We start from the raw sequence: 23254 nt of genomic DNA, 5'->3' as shown, positions 1-23254 counted from the left end.
CTCTTATTCAACATAGTTCTGGAAGTCCTTGCCACAGCAATCAGACAAGAAAAAGAAATAAAAGGCATCCAAATTGGAAAAGAAGAAGTAAAACTATCATTATTTGCAGATGACATGATATTGTATATAGAAAACCCTAAAGTCTCAGTCAAAAAACTACTAGACCTGATCAAAGAATTTGGCAAGGTGGCAGGATATAAAATCAATACTCAGAAATCAGAGGCATTTTTATACACTAATAATGAACTGTCAGAAAGAGAAATCAGGGAGTCAATCCCCTTTACCATTGCAACCAAAAAAATAAAGTACGTAGGAATAAATCTAACCAAGGAAATTAAAGACTTGTACTCAGAAAATTATAAAACATTGATAAAAGAAATCAGGGAAGATACGAATAAGTGGAGGCATATACCGTGCTCATGGTTAGGAAGAATAAACATCATTAAAATGTCTATATTACCCAAAGCAATTTATAAATTCAATGCAATAGCAATGAAAATACCAATGACTTACTTCAAAGACATAGAACACATATTCCAAAAATTTATATGGAACCAAAAAAGAACACGAATAGCCTCAGCAATCCTGAAAAGGAAGAAAAAAGCGGGAGGTATCACACTTCCAGATATCAAGTTATATTATAAGGCCATTGTACTCAAAACAGCATGGTACTGGCATAAGAACAGGCACATAGATCAATGGAACAGAACAGAGAACTCAGAAATAAACCCACAGCTCTATGGACAACTGATATTTGACAAAGGAGGTAAGACAATACAATGGAGTAAAGACAGCCTCTTCAACAAATGGTGTTGGGAAAACTGGACAGCTACCTGCAAAAAAATGAAACTAGACCACCAACTTACACCACTCACAAAAATAAACTCAAAATGGATAAAAGACTTGAATGTAAGCCGTGAAACCATAAGCATCTTAGAAGAAAACATAGGCAGTAAGCTCTCTGACATCTCTCGCAGCAATATATTTGCTGATTTGTCTCCACAGGCAAGTGAAATAAAAGACAGGATAAACAAATGGGACTTTATCAAACTAAAAAGCTTCTGCACAGCTAAAGACAATAAGAACAGAATAAAAAGACAAACTACACAATGGGAGAATATATTTGACATAGCATCTGACAAGGGGTTAATAACCAAAATTTATAAAGAACTTGTAAAACTTAATACCAGGAAGACAAACAATCCAATCCAAAAATGGGCAAAAGAAATGAATAGACACTTCTCCAAAGAGGACACACAGATGGCCAATAGGCATATGAAAAAATGTTCAACATCGCTAATGATTAGAGAAATGCAAATTAAAACCACAATGAGATATCACCTCACACCAGTCAGAATGGCGCTCATCAATAAAACAACACAGAATAAGTGCTGGCGAGGATGTGGAGAAAAGGGAACACTCCTGCACTGAACACTCCTGCACTGCTGGTGGGAATGCAGACTGGTGCAGTCACTGTGGAAAACAGTATGGAGATTCCTCAAGAAATTAAAAATCGAACTGCCTTTTGACCCAGCTATACCACTGTTAGGAATATACCCCAAGAACACCATAGCACTGTTTGAAAAGAAGAAATGCACCCCCATGTTTATGGCAGCATTGTTCACAATAGCAAAGATTTGGAAACAGCCCAAGTGTCCATCAAAGGACGAGTGGATTAAAAAGCTTTGGTATATATATACTATGGAATACTACTCAGCCATAAGAAATGATGACATAGGATCTTTTACAACAACATGGATGGGCCTTGATAACATTATACTGAGTGAAAGAAGTAAATCAGAAAAAACTATGAACTATATGTTTCCATACATAGGTGGGACATAAAGATGAGACTCAGAGACATGAACAACAGTGTTGGGGTTACAGGGTGGGGGGAGGAGAGGGAGGGTGTTGGGGGAGGGGAGGGGCACAAAGATCATGGCTTTTCAGCATTTGCCATATTCCCCCCTTAATCTATAGACAGACAGCAAATATTTATGTATGGTGTTCCCACTATAAAGACTGCTGTCTTAGGGACAAATGCTGATAAACTATTTCAGCAGTTCCTCCTTCTTCAAAGACTTATATGTAAACATAGAGCTCCATGTTTCATAGGACATACTCAAGCTCACTCCATGCTCCCTGGAGCTTTAGCACAAGGGAATGCCCCCCCCCCTTTTTTTAAATATTTTTTCTTTTATTTATTTATTTTTTGTATATTTCTGAGGATGGGGATGGGGAGGCAGTCAGACAGACTCCTGCATGCGCCTGACTGGGATCCACCTGGCATGCCTACCGGGGGGAATGCTCTGCCCATCTGGGATGTTGCTCTGTTACAACCGGAGCCATTCTAGCGACTGGGGCGGAGGCCATGGGGCCATCCTTAGTGCCCAGGGTGGATTTGCTCCGGTGGAGCCTTGGCTGCGGGCGGGAGGAGGGGGACGAAGAGGAAGGAGAGGGGGAGGAGTGGAGAGGTAGATGGGCGCTTCTCCTGTGTGCTCTGGCTGGGAATCGAACCCGGGAATCCTGCACACCAGGCCAATGACTCCGACGGGTCTACCATATCATGCTTTTTACTTAAAAAAAAAAAAATTTACATTTCTTTTGAATGCTGATGAACAGGAGACACCAAATCTTTTTCGCCTGCAAACTACTACCTTCTTTATTAGATCTAGCTAATAACACTGTTCTGTCTTTTTTCCAAATAGCTCCAGATATATGGAAAAGATTTATATAGGCGGATGGGGATCCTCAAATCCCTCAGCGAGATCTTCTGAGAATGGCTTTTAAGATACCTAGAGGCAGAATAAGCCCAATAGAGATCAGGGGAACTACCAGCTTTTAGGATACACCCTTAAAGGCTTCAACACCCCAAAGGAGTCTCATAGGATGCCATCTGGGTCCTGCTTCAATAGTGGAAAGGAAGGTCATTGAGCTAAAGCCGGCCAGGCTTACACGCCTCTGCTGTGAGGAAACAGGGACACTGGAAGGTGGGCTTCCCCCTTGCTCCTCTAAGGGAGGGTTCAGTCTCTTCCAGCCCTGCTCCAGCCACCTATGACCTAACCTTGCCCAGAAAGCTGGGGTTTGCCACTGAAGGCTGAAGGTGCCCAGGGCCGTTGGCCCCATCTACGACACTGTGGACGAGCCTAGGGTATTTCTTCCAAGAAGCAGGTAAACTGATCTCATTCGCACAAGGGCCACTTAACTATGTTTTGCCTGAATAGTCAGGTTTTTTATTCTTTCCTCAAAGATCTCTGTTGTGGGTGTTGATAGTCCTATTTTCTGCTGCTTTGCTTAATATATAGTATTTCCTTTATCCCTCCTACCTCAATGCCCCACTCATATTTCAGGCTGGGACCTACTCCTAATTTAGAGCTCTCTTTCCTCCTTTTGCCAACTTGTATTATGAATTTACCTTTGCCACCCAGCTTAGTGTATCCCAAGGTTCTCTTTACCAGGCCACAGTCGCAGAGCTCCAGGGAAAAGCAACTGGTCTCAACTCTCCAGGCAGAGGAGAACAGAAGCTCCATATCCATGCATGCTGCAAATGGCTTTTTCCAGTCTACCTGAATCATTACCAGCTAGAAGCAGCGGTCATTGGGACTTGGACATGAGCTGCAAAGTATAGAATGGTGACAACAATTCCAGTGCCATGTGGACTTTTCCTGTGGGGAACTTTCCTGGACTCCTGCTCCCTGTGACAGCTCCTAAGAGACTGAACTGTGGTTGGGTTGCATTTTTCAGGGATTTGGCATGGTGATGGGGCCAACTTGGACTTGGGGAACATGTTAAGGACACTACTCTTTTAGGGATTCTTGCTGTATTGGCCAAGAGTTTGCTTAAAGGCTTTTAATCACTGTAAAAAAAATAGAGGACTGGATGAAGAAGATGGGGCACATATACACCATGGTATATTATTCAGCTAGGAGAAATGGTGACATCGGATCACTTATAGAGGAATGGTGGAGTCTTGGTAGCATTGTGCGGGGTGAAATAAGCGAATCAGAAAAAAACAGGAACTGCAGGATTCCATACATTGGTGGGACATAAAAGCGAGACTAAGAGGCATGGACAGGAGTGTGGTGGCTATGGGGGTGGGGGGAGGGAAGGAGGGAGCGGGGGAGGGGGAGGGGTACAGAGAGAACTGGAGGGAGGGTGGCGGAGGATGATCTCTCTTCGGGTGATGGGTATGCAACAGAACTAAATGACAAGATAACCTGGAAATGTTTTCTTTGAATGTATGTACCCTGATTTATTGATGTCACCCCATTAAAATAAAAATTTATTTATAAAAACAAACAAACAAAAAAAACTTTAGGATCTTAGTGTACTAAATTACTTTTCAATAGCAGCGTATAAGAGTGTTTTGTTAATATCTTTTCTTTTAGTAAACAAATGTTGTTAGGGCAGCTTTATGTTCACACCAAAATTGAATGGAAAGCACAGAGAGCAGAATGAGTTCCCATATATCCCTGACCCTTCACATGCACAATCTCTTCCACTGTTGACATCTGCACCACAGTGAACATATATTGACTCATAAGTATTATACAAAGTCCATAGTTTACATTAGGGTATAGTCTTGATGTTGTACATTCTGTAGGTTTTGACAACTGTTGTATCTTTTAAATTTTTTTAATCAAATTGCTATTGCTGTCTCCTATTTTAAAAACAAACTTACATTTTTGTATTTACTTAAGAGATTCTTACATATTCATTTGTATTTATGCTTACTTGCTTTGCTTATGCTATCAATATGCTTTTATTTGTGTTATTCATTTCTAAAAGCTTTTTATATATTAAGGTTAATACATTTTTGTCTTTATTTATTATGTTTTCCCCTAATTTGTCATTTAATTTTATAGTTTGCAGTATACAAAGATTCAAAATTTTATTTATTTTTTTATTTATTTTAAAGAGAGAGAGAGAGAGAGAGAGAGAGAAGAGGGGAGAGAGAGAGGGAGGAGACAGATGAGAAGCATCACTTGTAGTTGCTTCATTTTAGTTGTTCATTGATTATTTTCCACATGTGCCTTGACCGGGGGCTCAAGCCAGTAACCTCTTGCTCAAGCCAGTGACCTTGGGGTGATGTTGATGATCTCACACTCAAGCCAGTGACACATGCTCAGGCTGGCAAACCAGTGCTTAAGCCAAGGAACCTGTGCTCAAGTCAGCAACCTGGGAGTTTCGAGCCAAGGACCTCAGTGTTCTAGGTCAATGTTCTATCTACTGTGCCACCACCACTCAGGCTAATATTTTTATTTAGTAAATATATTAATTTACTGAAATCTCTTAATAGTTTCAATAGTTTTTCTATTGATTTATAAAGATTCTTTTTGAGAATCTTACCATATTTAAAAGAAGGCAGTATTTTCTTTTCCTATTTATTTTTTTAGCAATGAGTATATACATTGTTTCTTGTTCTTTTTTGTGTTGGCTGAGATTTCTAGAATATTGCAAAAACTAGCAATGATAGTGAGCATTTCTTTGGTTTCTGTGTTTAATTACCAAGGGTCTAGTCTTCTATCCTTTAGAATTATCTTTATCATTAGCTCTTAAAATAAACTTTTGCATTGATAATGCTGCTATTTCTAGGTTACAGTGAGTTATGATTAACAATGAATGATTCCTGATTTCAGTGGGAATACCATTAATTTTTGACCATATAACTTCGAGCACCTAGACACCAGGATAGGACCTACAAACGTTCAATTTAATTTTCTAAGCATGTCTTAGAAATCTTTCTGGCAGCAGCCATTACCTGGTGTCTCCCCCTGGCATTTCTTTACTCTTTAGCAGTATATCTAGAGCACAAAAATCAATCCAGACTTAAGGTGCTGAAAGTTCTACATTCACCAGAGGCTCCAGAGCAAAATCAGGTCTCCAATTATCGGAGGCTGTACTGTTTGCATCATTTGGCAGAACTCCTGAGAACCACATGCTCCTGTCTGACCCTCGTCCCTTGGATTGGAAATCCCTCAGAGCAATCATTCTACTGCTTTTCAGGGCCCAAGTGCCACCTTTCTCCTCACTCCTAGTCTCTCTGGGACCTGCTGATGGCAATTGATTTAGAAATCCTGTGACCAACCAAATCCTCTTTGATTCCTGTCCACTTGGAATTAAAGTGTTCTAAAGGAACTAGAAGAACTGGAGGTGGGGAGTCAGATAAACCATTTGATTATCTCAAAAAGCATCACTTGTATCTAGAGGGACAACTCCTCAGAATTCTGGAAATCCCAGAACCTGCTTTTCTGAGTGAGGGGTAGATGGTGAAGGAATGATCAAGGTCGCTTCCAGCTTCTTTCACATAAAGGGCTTTGCTCTCTTTAAAGGCCATTCTAACAGGGTGGGTAAAAACTAAGATTGGGGCCTTGAAAATAAGGATTTGAATTGTGACTCCAACACTTTTTAACTCTTTGATCTTGTGTAAGTTACTTCTCTGTATCTTGTTTTTTTTTTTTCAGTTACAAAATGGGGATAATAAAGGTATATCTTCTAAGATTAAATGAGAATATGAATATAGTATAAAGTTATAGATATAAATATTATATATGCCCACACACTCATGTATTTAGTTATCTATCTAGATAAATAGATGTTTAGGTAAACAGATACACTGTGGGGCAAAAGTAGGTCTACAGTTGTGAGTATGAGAAACAGTTTATTCTTGTATTATTATTTATTAGTTATTGCATTATTTTTTATAAAAACACTGTAAAATTACATTTGTGCCACTCTTGTATAGCATTTAAAACAAGTGCACACATATAGAAAGTTGCCATTATTAAAATGAAGCCTGGTAGCCCTCTACTTTTGTTCTTAATACAACTACTTTGGCCTCTTAATTAGCAGAAAAATCTTCCCAATTACTAGCATAGCATGTCACTTTTAGATTTTAGTAGTGGATTACTTTTTATGTTTTTAAAAATACTTTATATATTAATAGTTATAAAATATTCCATATGTATTTAAGTATCAAGTTAGGAGTCTAATAGATGCTATTTAAAGTCCTGCTTCCAACTTTGTAATGTGGGGAAAAGTAATGGGGATAAAAAATAAAATGGGTTGGGTAATTCTATTAAAATTGTTATTTATATAAACAAAAGCATTCAAAACTTACTATGACAGCTATATTACAAACTAATTAATATTTTCGCATTTATGCCTACTCTCGGCATTTTTTTAGTCTTTGCTTAAATACCCCAGTGCCAAAAGTAGTGACTGGCAATTATAATCCAATACCTTTTTCAACTGGATGCAAATGTAAATACATGTCATCTGCATGTACCATTATTACTTGTTCATCACAATGGGTCGCTGCTGTGATTAAAGGTTAGGGTTCAGGTGATTGATAAAGGGGTTTTATGATCTCATTGCGTACAGTACCAATGGGTCTAAGGCGTTTCTACTTAAAGTTTGGTCTGCATATCAGGCTCATTGGCATTATTTGGGAGCTTGTCAGTAATATGGAGTCTCAGGCCCCTATCAAGACTTACTGAATCAAACCTGCATTTTAATAAGACCTCCACGTGAGTCAGAAGAACATTACATTTTGAGCACCCATGGTTCAGTGCAGCGGCTCTTGAACTTTTCTCTATAGTAAAATTGTAAGGTCGGTGAATAATGGAGGATGATCATGTGGGGAACTCAGACCCTCCTGGAAACTTTGGCTAGGACCGCCCACAACCAAGCATGCCAAAAGAAACTACCCAGGAGCCCTTTGGAAAAGAGCGACACCTCTGTCAGCCAGTGAGATTTCACCACGTCATATTAGCTCAATCACCCTAGGGACCCTTTAAGTATCTCTCACACGGGTCACCACTTGCGACTCCCCAGGCCTCCATGTTTCATCGGGGCCAGGGGACCTCATCAGGTGGGATGCGCACTCTGTACTCAATAAAGCCTTTTATTATTCCACACTTCATGGCTCCGGCCCCTTCCTTCTTTCTCGGCGGGGGAAAATACCTTACACAAATCATCTGGTAAGTCTTTGCCAGGGCATCTCATACAAGTAAACCAGGATCTCTGAATGTGGAACACTAGGCTTTTGTATTTTTGAAAACTCCCCATGTAATTCCAAATGCACAGCTTTTTTGGGGAAGCACTGGTCTAGAACTATTGAGAAATCATAAAAGAGGATCCCCTCCACTTCTCTTTTACCTTCAGTTTCAACCTGGAGTTTGTGAGCAAAAGCCACCAGATTAGAGAAAGGAAGTTACATCCTTTATGGAACTTAAAATCCCCAGAGACCCAGGCTTTCAACTCTGTATTTTCATGACTTTAAAGTGCTCATAAGATGGGATAAGTTGGAGTGGTATTTCCTCTAATATGATTTGTGTTTGACAGTTTCTAGTGAACGTTACTCAAGGTAGAAGAGTGACTAGTGATATAATTACCGTATCTTACAGTGCATCTTGTGTCTCTCCCTGGAACCCTTGTTATTTCCATTTACAGTGATGGTATCCCTGAGTCACTGGAAGACACCATGTGAGCAGTTTGCTGGGGGAGAACCTCCACTCTGAGTAATCAGTATGCAGGCCTTGGCTCAGCACCTGGGTGATGAGGCCACATCCTAAAGAGCACCACCATCAATGCTACTTTGAGAAAAACCTATGTCCACAAAGTTCCATAAGTTAATTTTTTTCCCTGCTAGGGAGCTACCTTCATTTACATTGACTCTCAATGACCTACCTCCAGGCAAACACTCGCTTGCAGTCAGAGGTGTGGTTTAAAATAGAACTGTGTATGTAATGAATCACAATTTCCACATATGGGTTCTTTTGCTATCTTATGCATGCAGCATCCACAAAGCTTGTGGTCCTGGATCAACCAGGCTGTAGGTAGGAGCTTAGATAAGGAGCCAAAGAGGTATGCGAATGAGAACTGAGCTACTACTCAAAGCCTTGTAGACTTTCTAACACCTCCCTTTCTCATTTCATTAATGCAATTATAGCCTTATCATTTTTTTTCTTTTATACACTCACTTGTGACTTGGATCATTAGCACCTGCCCTTTGCAACAGGGGAAGCTGACTTGAGCTGAAAGGGAAACAGCAGGAGAATAAGATTCAGCTTTCTTGGCAGCCTTGCAGCTTGAAACAGACGTAGAAAAATAGAGACAATATCACAAATAAGCAAAGGTATTGTTGGTTCAAGTTTTTGCAAATAATTGCTTGGATGCAGGCAATTTTAATGTAAAAAAATACCCTTACGGGATTTGGGAAAAAAATTAATCACCTGAGATATTTTAGTTTAAGAAAAAAACCCAACTATTTAGCATGCATAGTGGCAACTTATTCTGCTGTATTTTAATGTATGCAAATATAGTTCATATTGCAACAATAATCTCATGGCAGGTCTGAATGAAGCCAATGTAGGTGGCACTTTGATCCAATTTTGATTTGAAATTACTCTGAAAAGATTATGAGTGCATTGTGTGGTGGCAGCGTACAGATAGTGCAGAGAGAGAATATTGATCTTTTTACACTCATTTTAAAATAGAGAAAGTGTTGTATTCCAAATGATGTGATTAGGCAAACTATTAACATCATAAAGCTCTCCATAAGATTTGCTTTTTATGTCTCTTGGACAAACAAATCAATATGGAATTCTATTATTAGTCTACTGTATGCTTGTATATTTGGGCATTATTTAACTTAGATATAAGTTAAATAATGGGGGAAGAGGGAGAGCTCTTGATCTTATATAACCAATTCAAAATTTGTCTTAGAACCATTACAATTTATTTCACTATAAGCCATAAATATCTGCTGCTCTTTAATTTAATCATTAATCTTTTTGGTGGATCCATAGTTGTAATCATGTTGCAGAAATGTTGTTTACCTACAGGTAGTGGTGCTTAAAACCTGAACATTTTCAGTCTTGCTGAAATGTTTTGATGTCATCACTCAGTAATTACTGAGTGTCCATTATATGTAGAATTCTTTAATCTGTGGAGGAATCTAAGAGTTTTAGAAACCTTGAGCCTTAGCCTGAGGGGGAAAAAGGGAAACTAGCATTTATGGAGTATCTACTTTCCACCAAGCACTAGGTTATTTTCATGATAGCCCAAATGGTCTCTGAAGCAGCTGTTATTATCTCTGTTTACATGTGGCAAAACCGAACCTCAGAAAACTCAGTTGTTCAAAATTACCCAGCTTATTAGACAGAAACTAGGATTCAAACTCAGATTTCTCTTATATCAAAACTTTGCCTTTCCCATTAGAAAGAAATAGAACAAACAGTCAGTTTGCCGTGGTCACAGCTTTTACAGACTAATATATAAATGTTGATGGGATGCTAGAAAAATTAACCGGAGTCAAAGTTAGTGTTTTAAGCATCTTATATGTAAGTGATACAGTTACCCTCTTCTGCCTTGCAATGTTGTTATTCTACTATCTTCTGCTTTGTAGAGTGTTGTGCTAATTTACTAACAAAGCTGAAATAATTCCTGAAATTATAGATGTAAAAAAGCACTTTCTACTTTTGACCATTTTTATGTAGCCTTATGTTTCAATTCTTATTAAACTTGACAAGATATGGACTATTAAAGTGGAAAATTACTAAGAAATAGATTATTTTCCAATAATCAATAAAAATAGATTATTCAATCTGAAAGCAAAATGAGATAGTGTTGAACTGATTCTATATGAGTGATACCCTGTTTATTACACAACTGCTTCTTAAATTACCCACATCAACAACTTTGATGAATTTATGTACTTTGTTGACATTATGTGGATTTCTTTCACAAATGTTAGTAAACCAACTTCTGGATGATAATTCTTAATACTTATTGTGTTTACAGATAAGAGAGAAAAATAAGAACCCTTTGGGACAGATAAAATTAACCTGGGTTAGACTTCCCATGTAGTGGCATCTTCCATGGGGTATCAGTTTCAAAATTAGGCCACCATTGTTACAGGCTGACACTGTTTGACATGGACCAGAATTCTGTTGAGCAATTTGAGTGGTAATACCTTCAAAATCGCAGGTTGTGCTACCTTCTTATATTATCATAATGCTCGTTTCCTGTTAAATTAAATAATCTCATCTTTGGCATATATGAAATATTGAGTTTATTAAGGCAAGCTTTCTGTCCCTATTTAGGGCACAATCTCCTGCTGAGCACCAACGAGTGAATTCTAAAAAAACAGACAGTTTGCATGCTATAGAATGATTTGAGGGTCTCTGAGCTCTTTGGATGATTATCTACAACAACTAATCCATAAATCAATACTGATATTATGACCTGAGAGTGGCTTTATTGTATTCTACATATTAAAACATAAGCTTCTGATTTTTTTAAAAACAATATGCTGATTTATCTTTTTTGAAGTCATGGCATGGATTCTAACAACACAAGATTATTTTAAAAATTCAATATTAAATGTTCTCATTTGAGTCAAATGAGAAATAAGCAACAAAGATTAAGCCTATATCACTTAGGAGGGCTGCTAGTTTGATACAATGAGAAGTGATACTTAAGCTGCTGTTATCCATGAAATGATATAGAGAACTCTGAAATCAAAGGTATCTTTTAAAATACAAGGTATAGGCCCTGGCCGGTTGGCTCAGCGGTAGAGCGTTGGCCTGGCGTGCGGGGGACCCGGGTTTGATTCCCGGCCAGGGCACATAGGAGAAGCGCCCATTTGCTTCTCCACCCCCCTCCCTCCTTCCTCTCTGTCTCTCTCTTCCCCTCCCGCAGCCAAGGCTCCAGTGGAGCAAAGATGGCCGCAAAGATGGCCCTGGCCCCAGCGCTGGGGATGGCTCCTTGGCCTCTGCCCCAGGCGCTAGAGTGGCTCTGGTTGCAACAGAGCGACCCCCCCCCCCCCCGGAGGGGCAGAGCATCGCCCCCTGGTGGGCAGAGTGTCGCCCCTGGTGGGCGTGCAGGGTGGATCCCGGTGTGGCGCATGTGGGATTCTGACTGTCTCTCCCCGTTTCCAGCTTCAGAAAAATACAAAAAAAAAATAAATAAATAAATAAAAAATAAAATAAAATACAAGGTATATATATCTCTTAGGTCTGGAGCGAGGCCACTACACCAAGAGCTGGAAAATCTAGATTCTACTCATGATTCATTTACTGTCTAATCATCAAAGCAAGTCATTAAGACCAGTGCCATATTCTGTGGGAAACCTTACCTCCCAATAGAAGAATAAACCAACTATTAAAAAACTATGGCTGATAATAATGTCTTGGCATGCTTTTTTCCTGCTGTTTATTTTCTGAAATATAATTATATCTGATTTTCCATCTACTTGTTGAAATTTCTGATAATATTAAGCTTATATTTTCCATTAGCAGCTTTTTTGTTGTTAAATATGACCTCTGCTTTTAAACTTTAGAATTGGTTCATGCTATGTGAGTGTATCATTATTGCTGCTGTTCCAGTCCATGACTTATTGTTTGCAGTGATAATAATAGTTTTTATCTTTTTAAGCTCCTATTTGAAGCTTTGATGGAAGGTCATCATTTCTCTTCATCTCTACTTTCCCTGATTTTTCTTATTTCTCAAAATCTGTATTATGTGCTTTCCTTTCACTTTGGGACCCTTCCTATATGGTTTTATTTATTTTAAAAATGCGTTTTATAGAAGTGCTTCCTTTTAGATGAATAAGACCCTGTAAAGAACATTTAAAACTTTATCTGAGATTCTATTTTATGACATTTTAAATGTTTTAAATACAAGACAGAAAATGAGAGTCTGGGCGCAAACTGGTTTTGGGAAGGAACAAAAATCAAAAGAAAAGAATAAGAGGAAAGTAAAGAGGGGAAAAGAGAGAAAAGGCAAAGAAGCTTTGAAAACTCTATTCTGCCTTTCCACATCAGGACCTGGCATCTTTGACATTCTTCTGCAGGCTGGGAGTCCCTGCAGCATCTCCGTTGTTTTTAAAGAGTCTACAGGGCTAGTGCATGTGCTCAGTCATTGCATGTGCTACAGAAAGTGGTAATGTATTTAATGACATGTGTCTAGTTAGTCACCAGTCACACAAAAAGGACGTGAGGCAACACTTGCCTTTCTTTCTGTGTTTGGGAGAATGATGTGGGTCAGGACAGCCAGGATATTGTTTCTGAACAAGTTCTCCCTCCAGATTCCAACAATCTTGGAATATCGGGGGGAAGGAAGAACATGCCTACAATAGTGCATGGCGCATAGCAGAAATGATTAGTGTATAAATGAATAACTCAGTGGCTGTGAGATGAACATGAAGCTATTCAGGTCCAATTGGAGGCTTAGGAAGGCAACAATTCTAGACTCTTTGATCATGGAAACGCCAAGGTGAAGTCATACCAAGATCTCACTCAATCTAACCCTTCACATTTTAAAAAATGGATTTAAAAATAATATGATATAAGAAGCATAGATTTTAAATGCTCAGTTCAGTTTACCAATTATGTAGACCCCTGTAACCACTGTCCCCCTCAAAATATAAATAATCTAATCATTTCTGAAAGTTCTCACATACCTGTTTCTAGTCCGTCTTCCCTACCTCTACACCCACTCTGAACACTTCCTTAGATTCAATTTGCCTCTATTTGGATTTCATGTAAATTGAATCTGTTTTTTATTTCATGTAAATAGATGTGTGACTTCTTTTACATAACAATGCTTTTGAGAGCTACCTATGTTGCATGCATTAGTCATCCTTTTTCATTTTGGAATAGTGTTCTAGTTATATAGATATACTGCAATTTACTCATTCATTCTTCTATTAAGAGACATTTGGGTTGCTCTCAGCTTTTGGATACTATAAATAGAGCTGTGATAAACAATACAATTACTCCCTATCCCTAATTCTTGGCAACAACTAATATAGTCTTCATATCTATTATTGATATTTTGTCATTTCAAGAATGTTATATAAATGAAATAATACAGTGTGTAAACTTTTGGATTTGGCTTTATTTATTTAGGATAATTTTCTAGAGATTCATCCAAATTGTTGCATATAACAATGGTCGGTTCTTTTTCATTGCTGAGCAGTAGTCCATGGTGTTCTACAGTTTGTCGAAAGCAGTCACCTGTTGTAGGATATCGGGTTGATATCAGTTCTTGGCTATTAGATATAAAGCTGCTACAAACGTATCTGTACAAGCTTTTGTGTGAAAATAAGTTTTTATTTTTTTCAGATAAATTCTCAAGTGAGCAATTGCCAGGTCATAAACTTAGTTTTATAACAATCTGCCAAATTGTTTCCCAGAGTGGTTGTGCCTTGTAACATTCCCATTAGTAATGTATAAATAACAGTTTCTGTACATCCTCTTCAGCATTTGGTATTGTCATTATTTTTAATTTTAGAAATTTTGATAGGTGTCTAGTAAAATCTCATTGTGGCTTGAGACATTAATTTGTGCTTCCCTAATGGCAAATGATGTTGAATTTCTTTTCATGTGTTTGTCATATATATGTTCTCCTTGGTGAAATATTGGTTCATATTTTTTGCCCATTTTCTGACTGATCATTTGGTTGTTGAGTTTTGAGAGTTTCCTATATATTCTAGAGAATGATTCTTTGCAGTATTTGTGTTTTTTCTACTTTATTGTTTGTCTTTTTGTCCTCTTAACGGTAAAAGTTTTAGATTTTGATAAGCTCTAAATCAAAATTTTCTTTTAGGGATTATGGTTTGGTATAAAGTTGAAGAATTCTTTGCCTAGCCCCTTGATCTTAAAGGTTTAATTCTGTCTTCTCTAAAGTTTTATAATTTAATATTATGCCTTTTAATCTGTGATCAATTTGGAGTTAATTTTTGTGTAAGGTATGAGATTTAGGTTAAGGTTCTTTTTTCCCCTTTGTCTATGATGTCCTATTGATCCAGCACACCTTTTGTCATTGATTTGCTTTTGTGTCTTTGTCAAAAATGGGTTTATTTTTAACTTCTCTATTCTGTCCCATTAATCTTTGTGTCTATTCATCCACTGATATCACACAAATTGATTATATGGCTATATTGCAAACCATAATGTTGAGTAGAATAATTCTTCCCATTTTATTCTCATTTTTAAAGACTTCATTAGCACCTGTGCCTCTCCATATTAATTTTAGAATAACTTTCTCTATGTCCATAAAAACGTAGACAAAATCCCTTTGCTGGAAATTTGAGAGGAGCTTATAGATCAATATGGGGAAAATTAACATCTTTATCATGTTGAGTGTTTTAAAATATAAACACAGTCTATCTTTTTATTTATTTAAGTTTCCTTTGATTTCTGTAATGAAGCATAACATCATTTACAGCATATGATTTTTACACATGTTTTGTTAACTTTATACTTATGTATTTTATTTTTTTTGGAGCAACTGTATAAATAGGATTTTACAATGCAGTTATGTGTTCCTATCTGATCACTGTATATTATGTGCGCTGGGTGGAAGGGGCAGATAGCTTGCATTTTACTTTATAGGATGTTAGACTAAGAGAAACCACATCTTAATGTGATGGAAAGAACTGAGCATCTCCTAGATTTCCCAGACTTTGAATTACATTTAATAATTAGATACAAATTTTGGGTTGTTCTTTTTGATAAATGGGTAAACATGTTTTATGTATGTGAAGTAAGGAGTACCTGCATCTTTGGGTGGCCAAAGAGGTGGATCATGGCAGAAATAGTCCCCCTAATATTCTGTTATTCCTTTTTACACAATGATAAGATTTTTAAATAATCACAAAATCATTTGTCTTATGGTTTCATTTTCAACCTCATGTGCACCTAAATATGGTCTTGTGGTTAAGCCTGGCCAATGGGATAAAGGTGAATGCAACATATGGAATCTTGGAGTAATACCCTTATAGGAGTAAGTGTAGCCTTCTCGTTCCCCTGTCATCCTTCCTACTATCTGAAATGTGAATGCAGGGCTGACCCCATTCTGATGTGAATACAGGAAACACTCTTTATTTACATTAAGAAGATGTGAGCAATGGTAGGGATATTAGAGAAACAAGATGAAAGAAGCTAAGTTCCCTAAAGTGTGAAGATACATCAACCAAAAATGGTTTATATTCAGTTTTCAGTCTTTATACAGTGGTTGGACCTGCATGTTCACCTGTAACTCTTCTGATCAGGAGATAAGTGCTGTTAATATTTTCGGGCAGGCGGGGTATAGGGAAAGGAGAGTAAAGAGGGACAAATATACTGTGATGGAAAATGATTTGACTTAGGGTGATAAGTACACAACATAATCAACAGTTCAAATGCTATAGAAATGTTTACCTGAAAGCTATGTACTCTTATTGATCAATGTCACCCCATTAAATTTAATTTTCTAAATAAAATTTAAAAAAGTATTTTGGGGCAACACTTTGTAGTCATTTCTCTATATAAATATCTTTTTTATTTTATTTTATTTTATTTTATTTTTTTATTTTTACAGAGACAGAGAGAGAGTCAGAGGGATAGACAGGGACAGACAGACAGGAATGGAGACAGATGAGAAGCATCAATCATTAGTTTTTCGTTGCACGTTGCAACTTCTTAGTTGTTCATTGATTGCTTTCTCATATGTGCCTTGACTGCGGGCCTTCAGCAGACTGAGTAACCCCTTGCTGGAGCCAGCAACCCTGGGTCCAAGCTGGTGAGTTTTTGCTCAAGCCAGATGAGCCCATGCTCAAGCTGGCAACCTTGGGGTCTCGAACCTGGGTCCTTCAACATCCCAGTCCAATGCTCTATCCACTGCGCCACTGCCTGGTCAGGCTCTATATAAATATCTTTATATGGATGAGATTATACTCTATTTTTTACTTCTATATACTTAGTTTTACTAAACAATATATTGTGACTGCCTTTATTTATTAAAGGAAGTACATGTACGATTACAATTCAAAATAATGACCAGTATTCCATTTATTCCACCATAATTTAATTAAGCATTTTTTGTTATTGTTGGGTAGTTTTTGTTATGATAATACCGCAATGAACATCTTTGTATATAAATCTTTCACCACATTTCCGATATTTTCTTTAGAAATGAATCACTAAACTTTATTATTTGAGCGAGTATAAGCCTTCTAAAACTGACAAATGCCTCTACAAATTATACTAATTTATATGATAGACACTGTGTGTTCTTTTCTTTTTACTAAGATAATTAACATTTGAAATTCACTGTGAAAACAATAGCTTATTTTTATTTTAAATCGCATTTTAAAAATAACTAAAGCCCTGGCTGGTTGGCTCAGTGGTAGAGCGTCGGCCTGGAGTGCGGGGGACCCAGGTTTGATTCCCGGCCAGGGCACATAGGAGAAGCGCCCATTTGCTTCTCCACCCCCACCCCCCTCCTTCCTCTCTGTCTCTCTCTTCCCCTCCCGCAGCAAAGGCTCCATTGGAGCAAAGATGGCCCGGGCGCTGGGGATGGCTCCTTGGCCTCTGCCCCAGGCGCTAGAGTGGCTCTGGTTGCGGCAGAGCGATGCCCCGGAAGGGCAGAGCATCGCCCCCTGGTGGGCAGAGCGTGGCCCCCTGGTGGGCGTGCCGGGTGGATCCCGGTGGGGCGCATGCGGGAGTCTGTCTGACTGTCTCTCCCTGTTTCCAGCTTCAGAAAAATACAAAAAAACCCAAACAAACAAACAAAAAAACTAAAGAGGTGGAATGCTTTTTTTTTTTTTGCAAGAAAGAGATGAGAAACATTAACTTTTAGTTGCAGTATTTTAGTTGCTCATTGATTGCTTCTCATATGTGCTTTGAAGGGAGGGAGGAGGCTTAAGCCTTGCCAGTGACTCCTTGCTCAAGCCAGTGACCTTGGGCTTCAAACCAGTGACCACTTGAGCTCAAGCCAGTGACCATGGGATTGTGTCAATGATTCCACGCTCAAGCTGGTGAGCCTTTGCTCATGCCTGCAACCTCAGGGGTTCAAACCTTGTAAGCTCAGCATCCCAGTTTCAAGCTCTATCCACTGTGTCACCACTGGTTAGGCAAGGGGGAATCCTTTTTATAATATACATGAAATTCCTCTTCCATAATTTGGCTATTTGTATCATTAAAAAAAGGTAAATTTAGACACATTAAATTTTGAAGTTTGTTTGAGCAAACGTTGTTTCAAATTGGGCAGTACCAAACCCGAAGTGGTTAAGAATGCTCCACCAGCAGGAGCTAAGGAAAAAATTCTTTTGTAGAGAAGACATGGAAGCAAAGCAAAAAAAATGATCTATAGGCTCTGGCTTCAGGTTACCCTATCTGGGAGAGCCTACCTGGCTGTTTGTGATTGGTTGTTCTTAAGTTTTTATTTTATTTTATTTTATTTTCATTTCTAGATATTCTATATTTAATTTCTACAACAGGCTTTCTTTTTCTCCAAGTTTAATTGACTTTATTGTGGTGACATTTGTTAATAAAGTCATATAGGTTTCAGGTGTACAATTCTATTACACATCATCTGTATATTGTATTGTATGTTCCATCACAAGTCAAGGAAGTCTTTATTTCTTAACCTGACGCATTTACAGGAACTGACTCTGGCTTAAGTTTCCTTGCATTTGCTTATGCAAACTGCTAGAACATTGGAGTCACCTCAGTTGAATGGCCATGTTTAATTACTTTCACAATATTCACTTCTTGTTACTGATTCTTAGATAATGTTTTTAGTATTTAATTTCTATGAATTCTTTATATTTTGAGAACACCCCCTTTTTAAAAACATTATGACATATATTTTTGCAATTGTATTTTATGGTTTTTAACTTTATATTTTGATATACAGAAGTTCTAAACATAAGACTATTCCAAATATATTAAAATTGTTCTTAGTTCTTCCATTAGTTTTATGGTTAGGAAGCATTCGTTCCTTCTGAAATAAGAAAGTCTTTTTAATTTTCTTATATATTTAAAAGTTTTACTCTTACATCAATTTCTGATAGCAACTTAAAATATATCTCAGTATAGAGGAATCTAAATAACTGTTTCCACATTCAAAGTGAGTTTTATCAGTGACATAATTTGAATATTTCATTCCTTCTCCACTATTTTATGATGCTTATTTTATTACATATTAAATTATTACATTTATTAAGGTTTAATTGAGCTATCTATGTCAATTACCCCATTTATTCCTTAAATGATAACTATATTTTTATCAGCTCTTTTAAGTTACAGTTGAAAACTTAAATAAAAAGCCAAAGAATAACAATAATTATTCATATTTCTACCACTCAGAATTAATATTGATTAACATATTTAAATTTTTATTGATACACAATTATTTTAGTGATTTTGGCTTTTTAATATTTTATATCATAATTGATAAGGCAATTTCTTCATAACTTTTTTCCAAAAGTTTCTTACCTATTTTTACTTATCTATTCTTTAAATAAAATTTAAAATTATTTTGTTAGTTCTCCTAGAAACTCACTAAGAGTTTATTTAGAATTTTAATAATCTATAAAATAATTTACAAAGAGTTGATATTCCCAACCAGAAAAAGCAATTCTCTTATTTTGTTTATATTTCTCAAGAGATAGATGCTCATAGTTTTTATCTACATAAATCACACATAGTTTGAATCATATTATTGCTTGGTAACTACCATATTTCCCCATGTATAAGATGCTCCCATATATAAGATGCACTTTAATTTTGGAGCCTGATATTTGGGAAAAAAAATGAATTACATACAGTTATTGAACTTGTTTTATTCACCACAATATTCATACAACAAAAACAAGTATAAAAAAGTGGGAAATTCAGTAAAAAAAAAAATCAAAATCTATAACCACTGTGTAATACACACCCAGCTTTTAGACCTGAAATTTTTTGGAAAAGGGTGCGTCTTATACATGGAGAGATACAGTAATGATTCTTTAAAATTTTGACATCTTTTTCACCTGTGTATCTTCAAATTGGTTATTGCTGGTATACTTTTACATACTTATTATTACACTGGATTTGAGGAACTTAGTTTAGAATGATTGAGTACCTTACCCAAATTATATATGGAGTGGAAGAACAAGATTTGCACCCATGTCTTGTTACTTAAGGTACAGTACTCTTTCCATTCTATCACATTCTGACATTGGCAAAGACCTAAAAACTGTTAAGAACTAGAATACCAAGCACTGTGTCAAGTGCTATAATGGAGAAACAACATTGTGAGAACTGTTCTTTGTATTTAAGATCCAGTTTCTAAAAAACAAAAACCAAGTTGAATATGTGGGCAGTTGATTACAAAACAATGAATGAAATCAGGCCCTGGCCTGATAGCTCCATTGGTTAGAGTGGGTTCCATCCTTGGCCAGGTATATACAAGAAACAACCAATGAATGCATAAATAAATGAAACAACAAAATCCATGTTTCTCTCTCTTTCTTCCCCACCTCTCCCTATCAATCAATTAAAAAAAGCCAAAAATTTTAAAAAACATTGAAAGAGGTCAGCACAGTTTTCTTGCATTAGGGATTGCTTAGTGGACGGACCTCAGTGAACTGAATAACTGAATGCAAGATGAGATTACTAAATTGTCTAATTTTGTTGTTACCCACTCAGCCCCTTTTTTGGCTGCTGCACTTTTTGAACTGCTCAAGCTTATTTTTGTATCAGTTCCTAGACTCCTGTGGCTGTGTAGTCACCAGCGTTAAATAAACACTCTACATCCTCCAGCTGGATACCCTGCTCTTTGAGAAATGTTTGTCGTTTGAGTGCAACAAGTCCTAATGAATCTAGGTCCAATTACATAAACTTATTAAATATTATATGAATAACGCTGCCACCACCGCTGATGTATGTTGTGATTCATTCCTGACTCGACTGACAATAAATATCCATTCCCCCAGAAGGATAAGCTTTTGCAGATGGCTACCTCTGTTCCGCAGCTGGCTGCTGTTCCCTCAGAAAGCTGACTTGGCTCCACAGCTGCAGAAATGACAACATAATCAGGATGCTGATGTAGAGCAAGCCTGGAGCAGAGCAGGAAGGGACCATCTATCACAAGATACATTTCTTCCCAGGTACACGTGTAAAAAGAAGATGCAGGATGACATCAGGAGTAACGTTTGTTTATCTGACATTTTCTATTTCTTGAACAGATACCCTCAGGGTTGTGCTTTTGAAGAGAGTCAATCATCTAGGTAGAATTCACATGACTTTCTAACTTTTCCTAAGAGGTTTCTTTCAGAACATTATACATTTTAATATAATTATATTACATTATATTGTCTTCATTATATTATTTCACATATCGTCAGTGTAGTCTTGTCTTGTTCCTTTTAGGATGATTTTGGTTTCTGGAAATAACTGACATTTGTTAGCAATTAAATCTATTGGGTAAAATTGGTAAACAAATAGATACTTATATTTTTTATGATGATTGAGATGTGATGCTGATGTGGCAAAATTGATTATTATTTGGATTTTGAACTAGCTTTAATGATTGGGGAGGGATAAAACAATGGCAGCCTTGTTAGTTTATATAGATTTAAAGGTTTATAATTCCTGCTTTTTTTAAGGCCCAAACTCACTTGTAGAAATACATTTGTGATTGCTTAGTTAAATGTCAGTCATATTATCTGAATACTTTCTTCATGTGTTGTAAGGAAATTGTGGGATTACCCAAAGCCTCACTATATCCTTTTGCTGCCAAATTCAGATTGCTTCTCATAGTGTGCTCCTTGTCAAGGTGCTGGACAAAACCCATTTATAACATAGTCTCACCCAGTCACTGATGGAAGGGCGGTCTTTGAATATAAGAATAATTGATTGATTAATTGAATCCCTTGGCCATTTTAGCGGTTTGCTTTCCTGAAAAATTGCAGCCATTTTATTTCTTACTTCGTTATAGTTTAATGAAATTCAAATTTAAATGCATTGTTCTAAGGGATAGTCTCTTAACCTTGTTTATGAAGAACTTAGAAAGACCACTTAAAGTAACTTTGATAAAATGTTAAAGGACTTACTCAGCTAAAAAAACTTTTTTTTCAATTACACCTTACATTCAATATTATTTTGTATTAGTTTCAGGTGTACAATATTGTGTTTAGACAATCATATACTTTACCAGGTGTTTCCCCTGATATTTTCAGTACCCACTGGTACCATACATAGTTATTACAATATTATTGACTACATTTCCTATACTTTAAATCCCCATGATTATTTTGTAACGACCAATCTCTACTTCTCAATCTCTTCACATTTTTCATTCATTCCCCCAAATGCCCTACAGTCTGGCAGCCATTAGACTGTTCTGGTTTATCTACAAGTCTATTTCTGTTTTGCTTTTTCACTTATATTGCTTTTTTAGATTTCACATATAAATGTAATCATTTGATATTTGTCTCTCTGACTGACTTAATTCATTTAACATCATAACCACTAAGTTCATTCATGCTGTTGCAAATGGTGAGATTTCATGATTTTTGTAGCTAAGTAATATTCTATTGCATATATTTACCATAGTTCTTTTATCCACTCATCTACTGATGGGCACTGGGGTTGCTTCCATAGCTTGGCTATTGTAAATAATGCTACAATGAACTTATGGGTACATATAATACATTCTTTCGAATTAGTGTTTTGGGTTCTTTTAGATACATACCAAACATGGCCATAGATATCTGAAAAGATGTTCAATGTCACTAATCATCAGAGAAATGCAAATTAATACCACAGTGTCATCTCATACCTGTTAAAATAGCTATCATCAATGAAACAATAAATAACAAGTGTTTGTGAGGATGTAGAGAAAACGGAACCTTGGTGCATTGTTGAGTTTTTCCAAAAATTAAAATGGAACTGCCTTATGACCTAGCAATTCTATTTCAGCTTAACTTTAAGAAAAGTAGACTGGGCCCTGGCCAGTTAGCTCAGTGGTAAAGTGTCAGCCCGGCGTGTGGAAGTCCTGGGTTCGATTCCAGGCCAGGGCACACAGGAGAAGCACCCATCTGCTTCTCCACCCTTCCCCCTCTCCTTTCTCTCTCTTCCCTTTCCGCAGCCAAGGCTCCATTGGAGCAAAGTTGGCCCCGGGTGCTGAGGATGGCTCCATGGCCTCTTCCTCAGGCACTAGAATGGCTCTAGTTACAGTGGAGCAATGCCCCAGATGGGCAGAGCATCACACCCTGGTGGGCATGCTGGGTGGATCCCAGTCGGGTGCATGTGGGAGTTTGTCTGCCCCTGCCCCCTGCTTCTCACTTCAGACAAAACTGCCCCCCAACCCCCTTAAAAACAAACAAACAAACAAAAAGTAGACTGGATGCTTAGATTTTGAAATCCAGTTGTCTAATGATAATCGTAATAAGCCAGAGCAGTCTTAAAAAGAGGAGGAAGAGACACACTAA

Source organism: Saccopteryx leptura, chromosome 4 (genome assembly GCF_036850995.1).
Source record: "Saccopteryx leptura isolate mSacLep1 chromosome 4, mSacLep1_pri_phased_curated, whole genome shotgun sequence".
In the NCBI taxonomy this organism is placed as follows: domain Eukaryota; kingdom Metazoa; phylum Chordata; class Mammalia; order Chiroptera; family Emballonuridae; genus Saccopteryx; species Saccopteryx leptura.
Note: the sequence above shows the minus strand (reverse complement) of the source record.